Below are 9,750 nucleotides of genomic sequence, written 5' to 3'. Positions count from 1 at the left end.
TCGTGTTCAGTGGACACGGCCCATTTTCCGTTCCCTGGGGATGGTGATTTTCCTATGGTTTGTTCTCTCCCTAATTGTCCAGACTTTCCAAGTAGTTTTCCTATTTCTTTGGCCTCTGCCTTGTGGTTTTATAGGTTGTTACAAGCGCCGGTGAGATGTGATGTGTGAAAAGCGAGGCGAGTTAATTTGGAGTAGGTGTAAGGGGAGTGCTGGAGTTGCCACGGTTGGATGAGCCCTGTCCTAGAAGGGAGGTTTCTGGCAGAAACAATACCCATGAGCAGAGGCACCATTTGCTGAGGGCAATGAAATGTGTGGGCTCTCGGGAGGGAAAGTGAGAAAACAAAATTGAAACCACTTCTAAGCCTGAGCCTTCCTCCCTGACTGCTGGGATTTGTATAAATGCAAATACGCCGTCATTTCCTGCATCCTTCCGTGCTGGACACCCACCAAATATCCTCCTGTTTGGCCACTGTTTGTTCTGCAGGACTCCAGGGATGTGTGGGCACCTCTCAGGGGTCAGACTGCACAGAGGTGGATGTGGAAGCAAGATGGGAAAGTTTCTGTGAGGGTGGGCAGGCCCTGGCACAGGTTGCCCAGAGAAGCTGTGGCTGCCCCAGCCCTGCAAGTGTCCAAGGCCAGGTTGGAGTAACCTGGGCTAGTGGAGGGCGTCCCTTCCCGTGGCAGAGGGGTTGGAATAAGATGATCTTCAAGGTCCTTCCCAACCCAACCCATCCTGTGATTGTGGGATTGTCCAGGGCCAATTTTTGCCGTGTTCTTTTGCATGACTTTATTAAGACAAGTCACTCTGTAGATCTGAGGCAAAGCTGCTCCTCTTCCCCGTCAGCAAAGGAATCAACTGGGTAGCAGATGACTCACCTTCTCCTGCTGCATCACTGCCAGGGAACATCTGTGGCACCATCACCTCCAGATGCTCATCTCCCGAGGCCAACCCCAAATGATCCTAATTAAATTAAATTAAATTGAATTAAAATCTATGGGCTTTTTAAAGCAAAGAAGGTTGTGGTGCTTTGTTAAAATGCTTTAAGGATTCAAGGTATTTAGGGATACTCTCCTATTGTAATATCTACAAATTACCTTTGTCTTGGAAAGCCAGCTGGCATTTTCTCATTATCCCAAAATTTCAAAACTTTAATCCTCATATTGTACACGTTGTGGTAAAAACACTTCCCAAAGGATGGTCAGATGTGGCACTTGAGGACGTGGTTTAGTGGTGAACTGGGTTGACAGCTGATGATCTTAGAGCTCTTTTCCAACCCAAAGGATTCCCTGAGGCTTCTCCAAGGTTGGATCCCTGCAGAGGTGGGCTGAGCACATGAGAGGGGCTGTTGGCTCTGATTCTGCCAGGCCTCAGCTCCCCCTCTAGTTGTAACTTTTGATAAGCTTTTGCAAAATTTGCAGCCCTCCATTCATTCCTGTGTGTTCAGCATGACAGTGCTACAGCAGCAGGGTGTGTTTGTGTGGTGGATGATGTTGTTTCTCTAAAGAGCTAATCCTAAAAATCCTCAGGGGGGGCAAAAATTCTTCTTTGAACATTATAAAACTGCACATTTGCCTTCTGCTAATTAGGCAAATATAACCCCCCAGTCTGAACCTTCTTGGAGACCGGGGATGAGAAAAATACCCTGAGAGCAGGTGGGGAAGGGTTAACAAAGGCACCTCCTGCTGGGAAACTGAAATATTCTTCCTGGCTCAGAGAAAGCAGAGCACTCATCAAGCACACAGGCTCTTCATTTGGTGTCTGACAGTGCCACAGGGGACAGGGAGACACTGCAAACCAAGGTCACTCCTCCCTCTTGGAAGGGATGAATTCCTAAGTGCTGGCACTGGGGTTGGACCTCCAGCTCAGCCAGACCCCTCGGTGACATCAGTCAGGCAAAAAAACCCCTGAGAAAGGCAGAAGAACCAGCACCCAAATCCTCAGATACAGAGAGCTAAAAAGGATGAGGAAATTATCCAATCTGACCTCATTTGGGATCAGATTTTCCCCATTATTTCTCCATAGAGTCTGATCACTCGTCATTTGAGGGGGAACTAAAAGTCAGTAGCCTGGGGATGGCAGCCAAATTAAAACTCCACCTCTCTGAGCTGGGAATCAGAGGAGAAAATTAAACAGTTTTTAGGATCAAATTCTTCAAAGAATTCTGTGTGTACCTACCCAAAGGACTAGAGGGATGTACCTAAAGCAGTGAGGATGGTCAGGCAGTGGTGGGAACGCTTCGTGGCTGTCTGTACTGCTCAGCTGTTGGCATTGCTTTGGGGTGGTGTTGGGATCTGCTGACTGACCCAGGCGTGGGCTGAGAAGGTCGTGGGCCAGCAGCTCTTGCTGGGCAGCAGAAGGAGGAATCCACCCTGTCCTGGGGGAAGAACAGGAGCAGGGTTCAGCCACATCAACAGCAGCCCTGATCTCAGGCCAGAGGATGAACCCTGCCCTTCTTTATTTACAGGTGTGGGTATAATTGATCAGCCTATTTCTGGGCTAAAAAAAATGCCTGAGCATTTAAACTACATCTTGCCAATGCTTTTCAGATGCCACAGCACTACCTGAGGAGGAGGAGGAGTAATTATATCTCTTTGGAGGGAGAGCTGTCATAACATTTATCCAGAGCTGAATGACCTGTTCCCAAGAAATAACAAAGCTCTCCAGTATCAAGCAAATGACAACTTTTAAAGCCTGAAGATGCTGTGATTTACAGGGGGAGCCAGAACAGAGAGAGGGAGGCTCTGTGTTGAGAACAAACCTGCAAACAGCTCCCTCACGGACTCCACCAAGTCCTGATCAGCTTGGGAAGCTCCTGGCCCGTGTCTGGGTCTTAAACGTTAATACAGCATGACAGGAAGATGTTCAGAGTGAGAGGAGGCTTTCACTGGGGTTTTGCATGTGCCACTGAGCTCTACAAACTCCTCCCTGCCTCCTCAAGAAGGGGTTGTGTCTGCCTGGGCTGGAGGGAGCTCTGATAACAGTTCAGTCATAGCCTTGGGTCCTTCTGCTGTGCTGTGAGTGTGGGAGGACCTGCTGTGGGGAGACACACTTGGGTTTGGATTAGGGTTGGGGTGAGGCAGAGTTAGATGAGATATTAGGAAGAAATCCTTCCCTGTGAGGGTGGGGAGGCCCTGGCATAGGTTGCCCAGAGAAGCTGTGGCTGCCCCATCCCTGGAAGTGTCCAAGGCCAGGTTGGACAGGGCTTGGAGCAACCTGGGATGGTGGAAGGTGTCCCTGCCCATGGCAGGGGGTGGAACTGGATGGGCTTTAAGGTCCCTTCCAATCCAAACCATTCTGTGATTCTATGACATAAAGGCTGCCGTGAAGGTTCCCTGGACCCTTCTCTTCCCCAGGGGAACACCCCCAGCTCTCCCAGCCTGTCTCAGAGGGTTTCCAGCCCTCGGAGCATCTTCGTGTCTCTTTGAAGGGTCTGTGCAGGAGACAAACATTGCCACATCACTGCCCTCATGGATGCCTCCCTGCTTTGATGCCAGCAAAGGCAGAGCCTGTTGGGAGCATCCACACAGCGCTGCACCCTGAGCTGGTGGCCCTGGAACACCTCGAGGTGAGTCCTGGCCTGTGAGCACTGTTGTCTGCACACCAGGCATTTCACACCACCTGCCTCTCCAAAGCAGGACCTTTGTGCGGTGTGGGGACAAACAGTGATGGGAGAGGAGGTGACTGTCACAGCCCTGAGTGCACCAACAGGTTCTGCAACCTCCTCCCTGCCCCTCCTGCCGGTGCTCAGGGTCAGCCCTGACGTAGGGCAGCTGCAACCTTGGATGTGCCATGGAAACCTGAGAATTCCTGCTCGGTGGTTTTGCCCATGAACCCTCCAACCCTCAACTTGAGGAGCTGTGTTTCAACACAAACTCTTGCCTGAGCTGGGGTGCAGGTCTGGCCCTGCCCTGCCCTGCAGTCCTTCCTGGCAGAGGGAAGGAGGAAGATGGAGCTCAGAGTAATATAATAAAAGTCAAAGCTTATTCCCATTCCCTTCGTGTCAGTATTAAAATAGTGGGATTCTTTGCCGGCATAAATGTCTAATTGATTATTAATTCCCTTTCCAGAGGCATCGTGTCCTTCAGTCCCTGTTTCACACGGACTGCAAGTGGAGAGCAGAACGAAACCCCAGCGATGGGGCTGCATTTATCCAAAAGCACATCTGCCTTCTTGCTTATGCTGGTCAGGCTTTTTTAAAAGTCAAAGTGCTCGGGGCTCCCCGCTGATAAAAATATTCCGGGCTGCCGCTTGACTGCGGGGTGGAGGTAACGTGAAACCTCCTCAAAGCAGCCCTGACTGAAACACTCTCACCTGCTCCTGCCCCCTCCTTTGGTTGCACCACCTGCCCTGGGGCTCTGCTGTGAACTGAGCACGGAGCTGACAGGGATCAGGGAGAGGAGTGGGTGCATCCCCTCTCTGACCTGTCTGCCAGCTCTCCCCACCCAAACCACCGTGTCGGAGCGGGACAGGGGCGAACAGCGAGGCGTGGGGACACCTCACGCCACCTGTGCCACCCTGACCTCCCGTGAAACCTGGGCAGAAAGAGAAAAGCTGCCGGGAAGAGCTGCCTGGAGGATCCCTCTGCTTGCTTTGTCCTTGGAATGTGAGCCGGGGAGTGGAAGAAGAGAGGGAGCCCAGAGGTTTGCTCAGGGTACAGCAGTCCAGCAGTAGGAGCAGCGGAAATTAATCCGAATGTAAATCGTGGGAAAGACACACGAGAACTCGAGGTAAAATCAGAACTTAAAAAAAAAACCCAACAAACCCAACCAAGGAACATATGCCAGGAGGCCAGTGTGTATTTGCATATTTCCATATTAATAGAGAGGAAGAAGAGATGGTTTTCACGCTGTGCACAGCTGAGCTGTGGAACTCCCTGCCACAGGTTGGGGGTGTAGAAAAAACTTAACCTGGGTTAAAAGGGAAATTCAGACAGCATTTTAGAGAGATCTTTTGAGGATTACCAAGCAGGAAAAAAGCACAACACATCAGGGTCATGAAATCCTTTGAGATGAAAGTAGTTGGAAGCTCAAGTTGTTTAGGGGGAGTATCACTTTGACATCTGCTTATGGACACTTTTGGAAACAGGGCAGTGGACTATTTGTGCCTCAGGGATACTGAATCAGTATCCCTGCCCTTTGCCCTTCTGATAGGATTTATTCATTAAAAGAAACCATTAACATGAATATGACAAAGCTGAATAATTATTTAATGACTCTTCTCATATTAAAACAAACCTGATATCCTGAGAACATTGAAAGAAGCCAGTGTTGCACTTCTCAGACCTGTGTAATGGGATGTATTCAATTCAGGGAGAGCAGCCAGGCAAATAAACCTCCCATGTGTTCATCAAATGCTCACAAAATTGAGGCTTTAGATTACAAATCATGACATGTTCTTCTGTAATAATGCAGAGCAAATAGAAGGATTTACCTCCTGTTACAACATTAAACAAGCTGTTCTGGGGGTTAACAAACCTACTTCCCAATTTCCCAGGAAATGAAAATTTAAGGCTTTTCTTCCTGTGTTCCTCCATCATGGGTGTTTTGGGAGGTAATGAAGTGATGTGATTCAGAGACCAGCATTCCTGTGGGAATGCTGAGCTCAGCCAGGGGCTTCCACTGATGTGGTGGTGACACAAAATGTTTGGAGACGTGACCCGTGACAGCCCATTACCCTGCTAAGAGAAATGTGGCTGCTACACTGGCTACAGACCAGGGCCTTGAGCTCCCTGGCCTTGCCAGCCACTGTCAGAGGACTGCCATGATCCACTAAAAAATCATGGAATCATTTAGGTTGGAAAAAAGACCTCTGAGATCATCGAGTCCAACCATTCACCCAGCACCGCCGTTGTTCCCCCCACTAATCCATGTCCCCAGGTGCCACATCCACAGCCTTTGGAACACTCCCAGGGATGGAGACTCCATTACTCCCCTGGGCAGCCTGTTCTGATGCCTGACCACACTTTTGGTGAGGAAATTTTTCCCAATATCCAACCTAAACCTCCCCTGGTGCAATTTGAGGTCATTTCCCCTGGTCCTGTCACTTGTTATCTGGAGAAGAGACCAAGCCCCACCTGCCTACAACCTGCCTGGGGTAAGATCAAATCTCCACTCAGAAAATGACTGATATCTCCTCCAACATCTTTTCACTGAGGCTGTGATTCCTGGACAGGTATTAATTTGAGCGTGCCGAGAAGGTTTTAATCTTACATTGTTTCCCCGTTTTGCTGAGGCTTTGGACTTGCTGTTTGCATATCTAAGATCATAGAATCCAACAATGGTTTTGGAAGGAACCTTGAAAACCATCTTGTCCCACCCCCTGCCATGGGCAGGGACACCTTCCACTCATCCCAGGTTGCTCCAAGCCCTGTCCAACCTGGCCTTGGGCACTTCCAGGGATCCAGGGGCAGCCACAGCTTCTCTGGGCAACCTGTGCCAGGGCCTCCCCACCCTCCCAGCCAGGAATTCCTTCCCAATATCCCATCCCTGCCCTCTGGAAATGGGAAGCCATTCCCCCTTGTCCTGTCCCTCCATCCCTTGTCCCCAGTCCCTCTCCAGCTCTCCTGGAGCCCCTTTAGACTCTGGAAGGGGCTCTAAGGTGTCCTTGGAACCTTCTCTTCCCCTGGCTCAACACCCCCAGCTCTCAGAGGTGCTCCAGCCCCGTGAGCAACTTAATGGCAAGCATGGAATAAATATTTAGCTTAAAAGATAAAGATTTCTAACTTTTTTTTTTTTGCTTCCTCTTCAGTTCTGTTCTGTCCTATTGCTCACTGCAGGTCAAGAAGCTACTCGAGAAGCAGGAGCAGAGGGTGGCACAGCAGGGATCGCTCCAGGAGTCGAAGTAGCTCTTACCACAGTTACAAGAGTTGGAGGTGAGAAGCTGTAGGGAAGAATTTCTTCCTAATCTCTACTCTAACCCTGCCCTCAGACACACAGCAGTGGTTTAACTCCACTATTCAGACACGCACAAGGTGCACCCCCGTACCATAAATAAGAGCTTGTGAAATGCACACAGGCTGTCAGAGCCTCCTCTTTCAGACCTGGGTGTACCTTTCCTTTTAAGCAGATCTATGTGATGTCAGCTGGGTAATTCACAATTATTTACCTGGGAATCACACTGTGGCCTTTTAAAGCCCAGGGTTTGTGTCCAGCCCTCCTGCTTGCTCAGGAAGTATTGGGGAAGACATCTGAGCTCCACCAAGCTTATTATGTCTATTTTAACACAACCATCAGATGCCAACTCGTATTCACCCAGAGAGCTGTCAAGGGGTTTTCCATGTCAGTGTGTTTTCTTCTAGTTTCATTTACACCCTTTAGGGCAAGTCTCAGTATTTGCCATGCTCTGGTCTTTCCTAGTCATGCCTGGGATCATCCAGTCCTCAGGAAATCCTGATGGCAAGCAATCTGATAAAGCAGTCCTTTGTTTCGTGGTTGGCATGATGGTTCAAACAGGAGGTCAGGCAAAAAAATCACGTTTTCCTGAGTGGGTGAGCACCCTGCCTCTTTCTTACCCCCACAAGGAGTGAATTTGCAGTTATTATGATTATTTTCTTTGCCCCAGATACTCAGTCCACTCTTTAGTCTACAGTTTTACTCTGACATAAGGATTTTCTACTTCAAAATGGAAGCCAAGAATGGCTTCAAATTCCCTGCAGAGCTTCTCATATGGGATCCAGATCATCTCAGCTTATCTGGCTCAAGCCTGTCTGCACATAACCTTGTTTTCCTTGGAAGTTCAGTGTTGCTCTGGGCTTCATTGTTCACATTTCTCACAGCTGGAGCCGTGGCAAAAGAAAAATCAGCCTTTTGTGTCTCTCCTGCACCACTGGGCAGATCACAGCTGATGTAGATGGAAATATTTGTTCCTTATAATTGTTTGGATTCAGCCTTCAACAGGGAAGTGTCCAAGGCCAGGCTGGACAGGGCTTGGAGCGACCTGGGATAGTGGAAGGTGTCCCTGCCCATGGGGTTGGAACTGGATGAGCTTTAATGTCCCTTCCAACCCCAACCATTCTTTGATTCTATAACACAAATGGGAGTACAGATGCAGCAACTGCTCTGTAGTTTGTCCTACCCACTGTATTGTGAACTTCACCAGCTTCCTAAGAAAGGTCCAAAAACCAGAGGGAAAAACCTACCAAGCCACTTCAGGTGGTGACAGCAAAGAGGGAGCTGTTCCCTTCAAAGGCAGGGTGAGCGAGATCAAAATACACCAAAACACCTCCTGCATGGCTGCAAGAAGACTTTGCAATCGAGCTCATCTATTGCTGTTCCCCAGCATCCCAAAAACATCCTTTTCCCCAACGGGAAGAATCCAAAGAAACCCTCAGGAGCGATGGAATCAGGTTATGAAAGGACACAGACTTGCAGCAGTGTGATGTTTTCCTGAGCAGTGGAAGCTGTATAACAGCAGATAATGTCTCTGTGTCAAGACTTTTGGAACTCAGAGCTCCCATCTTCAATAATGATTTATTGGTTATTATTTTTATTCTGCTGTTTTTCAGATGAATGTCCTGGGAGAGTGGGAATCACAGAACTGTATCAGAGTGATTTGGGTTGGAAAAGATCATTAAAGATCATCCAGTCCCACCCTCTGCCATGGGCAGGGACACCTTCCACCATCCCAGGTTGCTCCAAACTCTGTCAAACTTGCCCTTGGACACTTCCAAGGATCCAGGGGCAGCCACAGCTTCTCTGGGCAACCTGTGCCAGAGCCTCCCCACCCTCCCACCCAACAATTCCCTTCCAAAATCTAATCTAAATCTCTCCTCTTCTGATTTCAAACCATTCCCCCTTGTCCTATCTCTATCTGACCACGTAAAAAGCTGCTCTGCCACATTTAGGAAGAAATTCTTTACAGAGAGGGTGATCAGGCATTGGAATGGCCTGCCCAGAGAGGTGGTGGATTCACCATCCCTGGAAGTTTTTAAAAAGAGATTGGACATGGCCCTTAGTGCCATGATATAGTAATTAGAGTTGGATCAGGGGTTGGACTTGATGATCTTGGAGGTCTTTTCCAACCCAATCTATTCTATGATTCTATGATTCTATGATTTTTATAACCCCTTTTAAGCACTGAAAGGCTGCAGTGAGGTCTCTCCTGAGCCTTCTCTCCTCCAGGCTGAACAACCCCATGAGCATAAACAACCTCGAGGCTCAGGTGTCGATGCCAGATGTGGAGCCTCCTGACTTGTTTCCATACCTGGCACCCCCAGGAGGAAGGAAGATGGCAAATCTGCTTTGTATCCCAGCTCATCCTGTGCAGCAGGTCCTAATTAAAAAGAAAAGTCCATCTGTCACTTGTGATGTACAGAGTCCATCGTGAAGCACCAGCACAAGAGCTGAGCTACAGAGCTTGGTTTTGTTTCACCCAAGAGCTCCCAGAAGGTGATCTGGCTGCAGTGTCTGAGCTCTGTGAATGTATCACTGGGAAAATCCCACCGTTTCCCCCCTTCCTTGGCTGCTGCTGGTGCTCTGGCATGGCTCCCACTGGATGAGCACTCCCACCCTCAGGCCCCACACCCCAGCCCCCTCCCCATCTCCATACCCCAGCCCCATCCCTACAGCCCATACCCACACTCCACCCTCATTCCCATCCAGAGACCCATCCCACACCCCATCCCCATTCCCATCCTCATCCCCAGTCCCACTCCCACACCCTATCCCCATCCCCACACCCCATTCCCATTCCCATCTGCATCCCAGTCCCGATTCTCATCCCCACCCCCATCCCATTCCAACCCTCCATCC

At 49.4% G+C, this 9,750-nt stretch overlaps 1 long non-coding RNA gene across 1 annotated transcript; it reads right to left on the bottom strand.

The window, feature by feature from the left end:
* Window positions 1-5,186: 5,186 nt before the first annotated feature.
* LOC126644090 (uncharacterized) lies at window positions 5,187-9,509 on the bottom strand. Its single transcript, XR_007629856.1, has 2 exons — window positions 9,203-9,509; window positions 5,187-5,675 (listed from the first exon to the last, which is right to left on the bottom strand). It is a non-coding gene; the product is annotated as an uncharacterized LOC126644090 (long non-coding RNA).
* Window positions 9,510-9,750: the final 241 nt, after the last annotated feature.

Source organism: Myiozetetes cayanensis, unplaced genomic scaffold (assembly GCF_022539395.1).
Source record: "Myiozetetes cayanensis isolate MyiCay16 unplaced genomic scaffold, myiCay2020 scf1, whole genome shotgun sequence".
NCBI lineage: Eukaryota > Metazoa > Chordata > Aves > Passeriformes > Tyrannidae > Myiozetetes > Myiozetetes cayanensis.
Note: the sequence above shows the minus strand (reverse complement) of the source record. Positions and strands in the feature narration are given on the sequence as shown.